This window comes from Echinops telfairi, unplaced genomic scaffold (assembly GCF_000313985.2).
Source record: "Echinops telfairi isolate 266 unplaced genomic scaffold, ASM31398v2 ScPeMD7_70;HRSCAF=299, whole genome shotgun sequence".
Classification (NCBI taxonomy): Eukaryota; Metazoa; Chordata; class Mammalia; order Afrosoricida; family Tenrecidae; genus Echinops; species Echinops telfairi.
In genome coordinates this window covers 36,632,719-36,642,069 of record NW_022103968.1, presented here as the reverse complement: position 1 = coordinate 36,642,069, position 9,351 = coordinate 36,632,719, and the positions used below count along the sequence as shown (strand labels likewise).

Genomic DNA, 9,351 nt, shown 5'->3' with positions numbered 1-9,351 from the left:
GCCGGCCGCACCCGAGGAGAAGAAAGGGAAGGAGCCCGAGCGCGAGAAGCTGCCGCCCATCGTGTCGGCAGGCGCTGGAGCGACTGCGGTAGGTGCCGGGCGGGGGCCGCGAGGCGCCCCGACGGCGGGCGCGGGAGGGAGGGAGGGCGAGGAGCGTCCCGAGGCCCGGTGTCCCCCGGGAACCCCGGCGGGACCCGGGGAGATGCCCTCGGGCCGTCCTTTGTGTGTCTGAGATCAGAGAGTTGGTCAGCCCTGAACACTTCGGTCGCGGCACCTTCCACCCGCGGGAAACGATGGGGGCTAGGGGTCCGCCGGACATTTGGGGTGAATTTCTATTTTATTTATTTTGGGCGGGGGGGGGCACTTTGGCACCTGCCTCTTGGAGTCGGCGTTCTTTGCGGCTGGAGGGTAAGGTGTCAGCCAGACGGGAGCGGAGGGAGGGGCCCGCCTGCTTTCCCTTCCCCCTGCGGATGGAACAGCCTCTGCGGCGCGTTCCCACCTAATTGAGACCTTCCCTTGCTGTCAGGGAAGTGGGAGGTAGATGCATCCGGGATGGTTTTATTTTTCATATGGAACAGGCATGTGACTAAAGGGGGGAAGGCTTGTTTTTGCCCTATTATTTCAACTCAAGTTCTCTAAGCTTGACAGGGATGCTTTTTTTCAAGCTGGATTTTCAGAATGGTTCTTCGGAGAGCGAGCGCTCTGAAGGCTTCAAACTACATTTCTCCCGATGATGTCATGGGACAGCCCTCCCCCTCCTTTGCCCCCGCCCCCATTCCTATTTTTACTGGCGGTTGTGCCTGGTTCCTTTGGAACATAAAATTCTGATTTTGAGATTTTTTTTTTATATTGGTGCCATATTTAAAGACTTGTGGAAAGTTTGATACGTGAAGACCATGACATGTCTGGAGCGGTACGTGCGTGACCAAATAGTAAAAGTTAAGTGAACGTTGTACATTGTCTTTATTCCTGCTTGATTTTACTTCGTAAGGCCGCCCAGATATGACTAAGAACGTACTAAAATAACTTACTCTTTAATATATAGGTGTGTATGTATATATATGTATACATACACACCTATATATTAGGGATAATTCAGTAGGCTTTTCAAAGGACTGTGACAGCAATGGGAAATTATTAGAGCAAGCTCTTCAAGTGAAACCCATGCAGCAAATTGTGTACAGTAGTAAAATGACACATTTGAAATTACCTACAGTTGATTGCTACGTTGGAGCTAGAGTTAGAGATTACGTTGGAAATGCTTTGAGGAAATCTATCACTCTTCTGCATGGAGACCAGATTCCTAGTGCTGGTACCCTACATTTTCAGAGTTTATTTAGGAAGTTCTTGACTCACAAGTAGGGACTGTTCCAGCAGCTGATTTCGAAGTCAGGTATTTATAACAATGAATGGTTGTACTCAAACAGTTTTATGAATGAGACTTGGGTGGGCCTCAAAGAAGTACTCCATAGCCCCAAACCTATTTATCTCATTATAACTGAGATGTTGAAAATTTGGAGTGAAAACATGACCCTTGTGGCTGGAGGTCTGCAATCCATTATCTGATGCTCTTGGGGCTTTGAACGCCAGAGCTTTTCAGGTTTTACATAGAATGTGGTACCAAGAATATACCGCATATTCTGTAATACCCACAGTGGCATCTGAACCACTTCCCTGTAATCAAGTATATTTATAAGTCTTCAGGGAATTATTAAAAGGTTAAAGTGTGACTGTAAGTGACCCTGTGTCTGTCTAGGTCAGGGTTATTGTCAGAAGAGTTCAGGTCAAGTCCTGATTTGCACTGAGGGGTTATGAAAGAAGCTCTGTGTTTTAAGAGATTGTAGCATTTTAGAATTTTGAATAAGGGATTATGATCTTGTACTTCTAGCCAGCCAGATGAATGTTGTTGTTAGATGCTCTAAGTCAGCAACCCCAAGTACAACTGAATGGAACTGTACCAGCCCTGGACTGTCCTCACAATTATTGTGTTTGAATCTATTGTCACAACCACTATGTCAATCTTAACACATTGAGAGCCCTCCTTTTTTTTTCTCTGAGCTGCTACTTTATCAAAGATGTTGTTTTCCAAGGAGGCTTGCTGGTGTAGTTGCTATGTATTAGGCTGCTTACTCTAAAAGTCAGCAGTTCAAAACCACTGGCCTCTCCACTGGAGAAAGCCAAGGCTTTCTTTCTACTGCTGTAAAGAATTACAGTCTCAGAAACCCACACGGGCAGTTCTACCCTGTCCTACAGGGTAACTGTGATTCGGAATCAACTGGATGGCAGTGAGTTTTGGCAGTGAATCCTTTTCCAAGGAAGTCTTTCCTGATAGCATGTCTAATCTATGTGAGAAGGAAGTCTTGCCATCCTTGTTAGTGAGGAGCATCCTAGCTGTACTTCTTCCAAGAAAGATTTCTTTGTTCTTTTGGCAGTCCATGGCATTTTCAATATTCTTCACCAGCACCTTAATTCAAATATGTCGATTCTCCTCATCTTCCTTATTCATTGTCCAGGTTTCACATGCATAGGAGGCAATTGAAAATAAGTGGCATCCTTGCTTTTTGAAGACTAAGGTACACCCGATCAAGCTATTGTATTTTCAATACCAAAATAATAGCATATTGAAAGATTAAAAAAAAAAACACCTTGAATTCAACCTTTAAAACACAGATTTAGAAGAAGATGAGTAAAAAATCTTGAAGACAGTTTCTGATCTCTTCATGTTCTTTCAGGGTTGTCAGGACTGTTGTTGTTTTTAATTACAGCTCAGCTTCATAATTTACATCATGTTGAATGGACAGAGGTTTGTCATTAGCATCAGTTCTTTAGATTTTGAGTTCTGACAGGAGGGAATGGAACTTTTTTCTGTTTTTCCAGCAGTTGGAAGAGGAGGGACTGTGTATATATTTGTCAGAGAAAGATTTTTCAGATCTAGGATTAACAGAACCATAGCAGTGAAAAGTTTTAAGTCAAGACGACATGTGCATAATCCTTCTAAAGGACGAGAAAACCAGGAGAGACCCAGTAATGACTTGAACTCACCAGTGGGTGGAGAAGGCGCTAGTGCGCCGGGAAGAGAAAGACAGCTTAGTGACCTGCTGTTTTTCAGCCTCCTTATTGATTAAATAGAGCTCCCACAGGCTTACTTAGGAACCTAATTGCCAGCAATGCCTTTTCTTTTTTCTTCCCCCTTTGAGTCATTTTAGAAATTCTATTTGCTCCAGGTTAACAGCTCTTTCTAGATTGAGTTTATGATTCAATTCTAGTGGCCCTTCAATGTTGGCTTTTTCCCCAAAAAGCCTCACATTTACGTGAATGTAAAAACAATGGAGAGGAAGAGCTCATTAAAATAAATAGGAGGCTGTATTATGATGGAAGTACGATTGATGAGTGTGGGATATATCCTGGAGGTGTAAAAAAAAAGTGCAGACGTGGGGAGAGAGGATGTTGGAAAAGGCAGCCTCAAAATGGGTGATGTAAATATGAAGGAAGCCCATTTTATCCAGGCAGTGCCTAACGGTGGTCTTCAACCTGACTGAACCCCAGTTGCTTTGGCAGCCAGTTAAAGTCCCCGTTCTCTGGCTTTCAACTTTTGTTACAAGGGCGGAATCACCCAAAGGAATTTCAAAGATATTAATGTCTAGACCCTAATGCAGTCCAATTAAATAAGAAGTTCTGGGGTGAGGCTATATGTACTAGATTAGAAGCTCCGTTGGTAAGGCCCCAGAGCCTGTCTTTTTTACCATGCTCATTCGTTTAATTTATGGAGCAGCAGTGGAAATGAACTGGTGAGAAAGTATGTGTGGCAGGAATCAGGTGTGGTGAGGAATTGAAAGGAATGGCCTTTTATGTAATTCACAGACATAGCCAAGAGGCTCAGTATTTGAGATGTGAGATGTAAGTCAATAGAGGTGAGAATAAGGAATTTGAAGTCATGCATGGGTCCGAAGGCTGAATGATGTAAATACTGAATTTACTGAAGTTTACTTGTTGGCTTGGAAGAAAATGGTATTATAAGTTAGTTGCAAAAAAAAGGTGGACAGTGAAGGAAAAACTGATAAGAAGAGGCAGGAATAGTAGGTGGCAAATGAGGGCGAATTTGTCTACTTCCGTATTTCAACCAGGTGGACAGGAAAAGGAAGGGTCTCCGTGAGAGTTGGTAGCCAGGAACGGAGTGGGTGCAAGAAGAGCTAGGTTTTACTTAGGTCAGGGAGGCGAAGGATAAGGGAAGAAATCAGTTATGGATTTTAAAGGGCTTTCTGCTCACAACAAAGACCAGGAAACTCATCAGGTTGGTGGAAGGTGATGGAAAGATTTCGGGCAAACATGGCGCTTTAATGCTTGCTCCTGAAGTCAGGAAAGAGAAGCTTTGTGTACATTGTGTCAGGTGTGTATAAATGGGATTTAGGGTGTTCTGTACCAAAATGTACCAAAAACAAGCTTAGCTTTGTGTGAGATGCTACAGGAAATACAAAGACAAGGTTAAAAACAAAATAATAGTCCCCGCCTCAGGGTAGACATGGCAAGCGCATGAAAACATAACAAAGCAGAGTAGTATATAAAAGCCACAATGAGCCATAGAAACAATTTGCACTATAGGAGATCTGAGAAAAGACATTAATGTGTGCAGAACTGTGAAGAAAGGCCCAGAAGTGAAAACCATTATTTAAGCTGGCTGGCCATTGAAGGGTGGTAGGATTTGGATGGGCCAAAGAAAGTGGGAAAAGAATCTAGTGGGGAAAATAATAGGAACAAGGTTTAATGGGACAAGCCCAAGGGAAGCGTGCTGAGAACTCGTGGGAGATTAGATTGCTTGGGGGATGGAGCCAGATCCATCCTAGGCAGAGAAGGTTGAACTTCATTCTGTAGGTAGTGGGAAGTTAATGGAACTGGAGCTTATTTCATATAGGTATCAAAAAAGAAACAAACCAGAATCACTGACATCAAGTGGATTTCAATGCTCAGCATCCCTGTAGGACATAGTAGAAGTGTCCCATCATAGAGTGTCCAAGGCTGTCAATCTTCACGGAAGTAGACTGCTGCATCTTTCTCTGCAGGACAGACCTTTCAGTTGCAGCTAAGTGGTGTGCCACCAGGGCTCTAAAATAGAGGAAGGACACAATGAAGTCAGTAGCAGAGAAGAAAGAGCAAAGATAGGAGCTTTGTAGCTCATGCCTGAGGTGTTTCCCAGGGATGCCTTGTGAATTCACTAAGGGATGGCTGTAACTGGGCAGTGGGAATGAAGGAACGGGATGGTTAATAAAAAGGATCTGAAGTTTTCCAAGCAAGGTCTCTCATTGAAAAATATTTACATAAAAGGCAATCCAACCTACAGCATTCCAAGTAAACGTGTGTGCTGTAACTTTACATAAACTCTTGCCTTGCTAGGTGTTTGTGGCAGTCTTTTATGTGGAAAATCTAACTACTTTGCTCCCTTCTAAACAATGGACTCAGTAGTGGCAAAGTTGTTCTGAACATTTTACGAAAGCACAGATCCTTGAAAAAAAACTTTATATATATTCAATAAGAAATTTGCTATTTATAGAATGCCAACTCTGTGTGATTAGCATTTTCCATTTATTCTGTTACTGCAACCAGAAACAATTGTTCCCATTTCACAGGAAAGGAATCTGAGTGAGAGAGAGAGGTGGGTACACCTTGCCCAATGACTGGTGACAAGCAAAGGTTTAATCAAAAGCCCCTGCTTATCTCTCTATTCAATAAACTCTGTATCTATGGTCCTAGGTACAGGGCCAGGGGACATAAGGTAAAGAACCTGTACCTGTATCAGTGTTTCTATTGTAGAAAAGAGTATGCGGTCCACTGACAAATTCGACTGAAATAAGACTGTTACAGAAAAGGGGTGCATGTTCTAGGATATGTGATTTCATTTTAAAAATTATGGTATGAACATATTATAGTTTATATAAAATAATCTGATTGAAACAGAATGATCTGAGAGCCTTAGGTTATACGTAAAGTTCATATCCAGGATTTCTCTAGCATTGAGTTGTGTTCCAAAAGTCTGTTTATCAACATTTGTTTAACTGCAAATTCATAATGTAATTGCCTGTTATTCACCCATTCAAAATTAATTGAGAGTGTGTGGATACAAATAATTTAACTATATTTAACAATTGAGGAAAATTGATTAGTGCAAATTGTGAACCAGAGAACTTCTAAAAATGTCGAATCAGATGCTGCTCAACTATTTATAAATAGATGTTATTCCCTTTCTATAAAACCAGAAAAATAATAATAAAACCTACTTCATAGGGTAGTAATGAAGAGTTAGTTCATACACAGTAGCCATTTAGAAAAGAGCTTTGTGCAAGGTAGGCATGCAGTAAGTGCTAGATGGTACTATCATCGTTTGCCAACCAACACCTATAAAGCTAAAAAAAACAAACAAACCCACACCTGTAAGTCAACAAGCCTTTTCTACACCTGTGCTCTGACTTTGATGCTTTTTAGCAGCCTTCTATATAAAGTCTAAGGCTTGGTAGGTGTTGGCCTTTTTATCAACCCCTGGTTTCCCCCTCTCCCACACCCTCATTGGATGAAGAATGGCATGCAGTGTTTGAACTCTTCAGGACAGATGTCCTTCTCCATTTGTGTGGATTTGTTTTGAAGAGGGAACATAAACTTCAGAGAGGGCTCACTTACTATTATCAGAGTAGCAGCTCTTTGCATTTTTCACTCACTGCCATCTGGTCAGTTCTGACTATAGGACGGGGTAGAACTGCCCCTGTGAGTTTCCATACTCTACAGAAGTAGCAAGACTCATTTTTCACCTGCTGTGGTAGTTTTGAACTGCTGCCTATGAGGTTAGTAGCCCTCCACCACAAGGTCTCCTCCCACTTTTTGCACAATGTTTGGAAATTGCTATTTTTAGTTACAGTTGAGGAAAAAAGAGCAGATAAAGGTCAAGAGAAGGATGAGTGAGGGAGTTGATGGAACCGAGAGAACTCTGAGAAGCTTTTATTTCCCTACTTTTTCTCCTTATACCGCCCTAATGTGTTATAGTTGATTCTGCTTTTGTAAGATCTCTTCTCATTTTGTAAAATGTATTCTGAGGCTTACTTATATGAATATTCAATTGTTAATACTTGTGACTTAAGGACTATCTATCTATGTGGCATTTGACTCAGGGTCTTGTTTTTAGTAAGCAGTCAAAAATTTTTTAAGAATGCTATTAGTGGGTATCCTTTTAAAATGAGAAATTATTGAAATTTTACTAACTCAGCAGAATTGAAAAGGCAATCTGAAGTTTGAATCTAGTGGTTAAAGGCAGATATATTTCAAATTAACTTGGTTTTGATCCACGTGTTTTTATTAAAGAACAATAAGGAATTTGTTGAGGAATTATTACTACATAAAATATACAATTAAAATTCATATTTGCAAAATAAATAAATAGAATATTTTATTTTTTTAATGAAAATCTTTTCTTTGAAATGTGACATAAATAATCCAGTGAGTAAATTTTCACAGCATAGAATTTTCCTTTAAAATTTGTCCATATTCTGGTGACGTTTTAGACCTTGAAATTTTTGAAAATATTCCTAGATTCTAGAGAAGACATTCTAAAGATCTCCGATTCTAATTCAGTAGCAGCTTCTTCTAGTTCTCTCCTTACATGTTTTGCAACTCCTCCCACATGCTAGCCATAGAATATTCAATTTTACACGCTGTATACGAGAGGTAGTGATGAAGAATTCAGCCAACTTCTTGAGTCTGAGATTGATGAAACATGCAATCAGCATGCACTGATAGTTACTAAAAATTGAAATGCAAATGTTGGGAATAAAGAGGAACTATGAATTACTGGAAAATAGGACTTTGGTGATGGAGATAGTGCTGGAAATTACATGATAGAATTTTGTAAGACCAACGTCTTCTTCGTGGCAAATAGCTTTTCCAGCAACATAAACAGCTATATACAAGTGGACCTCACCACAAATGGAGTACACAGGAATCAAGTTGATTATAGCTGTGGAAAGAGATAATGGAAAAGCCCTATATCATGAGCCCAAACAACACCAGGGACAGACTATGGAACAGACAATTAATTGGTCATATTCAAGTGAAGGTTAAAGTTAAAAAAGAACTTAGATCCATGAGAGCCAAAATATGCCTTATGTACATCTTATCTGAATTTAGAGACCATCCCAAGACCAGATTTGACCCATTGAGCACTAATGACTGAACACCAGAGGAGTTGGGATGACAGCAAGAGTATCACACATGAAGAAAGCAAAAAGGTAGAAAGGAGGGGGGGAAAGGAGACAAAAATGAATGTCAGATGAAACTCAAACCTGCTCTTAAATGTAGAGTTGCTAAAACCAGTGTCTCCACAATTAAGGCTAATGGTAGCGGCAGTCTTCTTGTCTCAGGGTAGTAGTCAAATTGCTGTCCTTTCATGTCCCTCTTCATTTAAGGAAACAAAAAAAAAAGCCACATGGAACGAGGTCAGTTGAATAAGGTGTATGGGACAAGAGAGGCATGCTGTTTTCTGCCAAAAACTGGCGCACTGACATGGCTGCGTGAGCAGGTGCATTGCCGTAGTGGCAAAGCCAATCTCCTGTCTGCCACAAATCAGGCCTTTTTTGTCATACACTGTTATGATCTTTTCAGAACCTCTAAATAGAAAACTTGATTAGCAGTCTGACCTGGTGGAATGAACTCCAAATACACTATGAGCCAGCATTTTCATCTGTTCAAGAGCTTGACGAGGTTTGTGATCAATTGACATTTCACCAGAATGAGGCTTGTCATCAGTTGACATTTCACCTTTTCTGAAATGAGAAACCACTCATACACTTGAGTTTTTCCCATAGCGCTGTCCTTATAAGCTGTGTTCAACATCACAACAGTTTCTGTGGCATTTTTCTGAGCAAGAAACAAATTTCACAGCCACATACTGTTCTCTTAAATCAGCCATCACAAAAAATGAGGTTCAAGTGAAACTGCTTTCATGAAAAAATTCACTGTTACTAGAGAGAACCTTCCCAGGTCATGCCACTGGGTGCACTAACTCAGAGCGAGTTGCTAGATGTTCGCCTAGCTGGGGGGAAATATGTACTACAAAAGAACCACCTAAGCAAATGTGGTGAAGAAAGCTGATGGTCCTCGGCTATCGAAAGATATAGCGTCTAGGGTCTTAAAAGCTTGAAGGTAAACAAGCAGCCATCTAGCTCAGAACCAACAAAGCCCACATGGAAGAACACACCAGCCTATGATCACGAAGTGCTGAAGGGATCAGTTATCAGGCATCAAAGAACAAAAAATCATATTGTGTGCTCACCTCCATGATACGATCGCTGAAGACAAATGGGTGCATAAGCAAAT

The 9,351-nt window shown here is 41.0% G+C and overlaps 1 protein-coding gene across 1 annotated transcript in view; it reads left to right on the top strand.

The window, feature by feature from the left end:
• The first annotated feature begins 11 nt into the window (after positions 1-11).
• The window catches only part of HECTD2 (HECT domain E3 ubiquitin protein ligase 2), a 115,651-nt gene continuing 106,311 nt past the window's right edge, over positions 12-9,351 (top strand). Inside the window, exon 1 of the mRNA XM_004701347.3 lies at positions 12-88. The gene's annotated coding sequence lies outside the window, so the exon portion shown is untranslated. The remainder of the gene's footprint in view (positions 89-9,351) is intronic.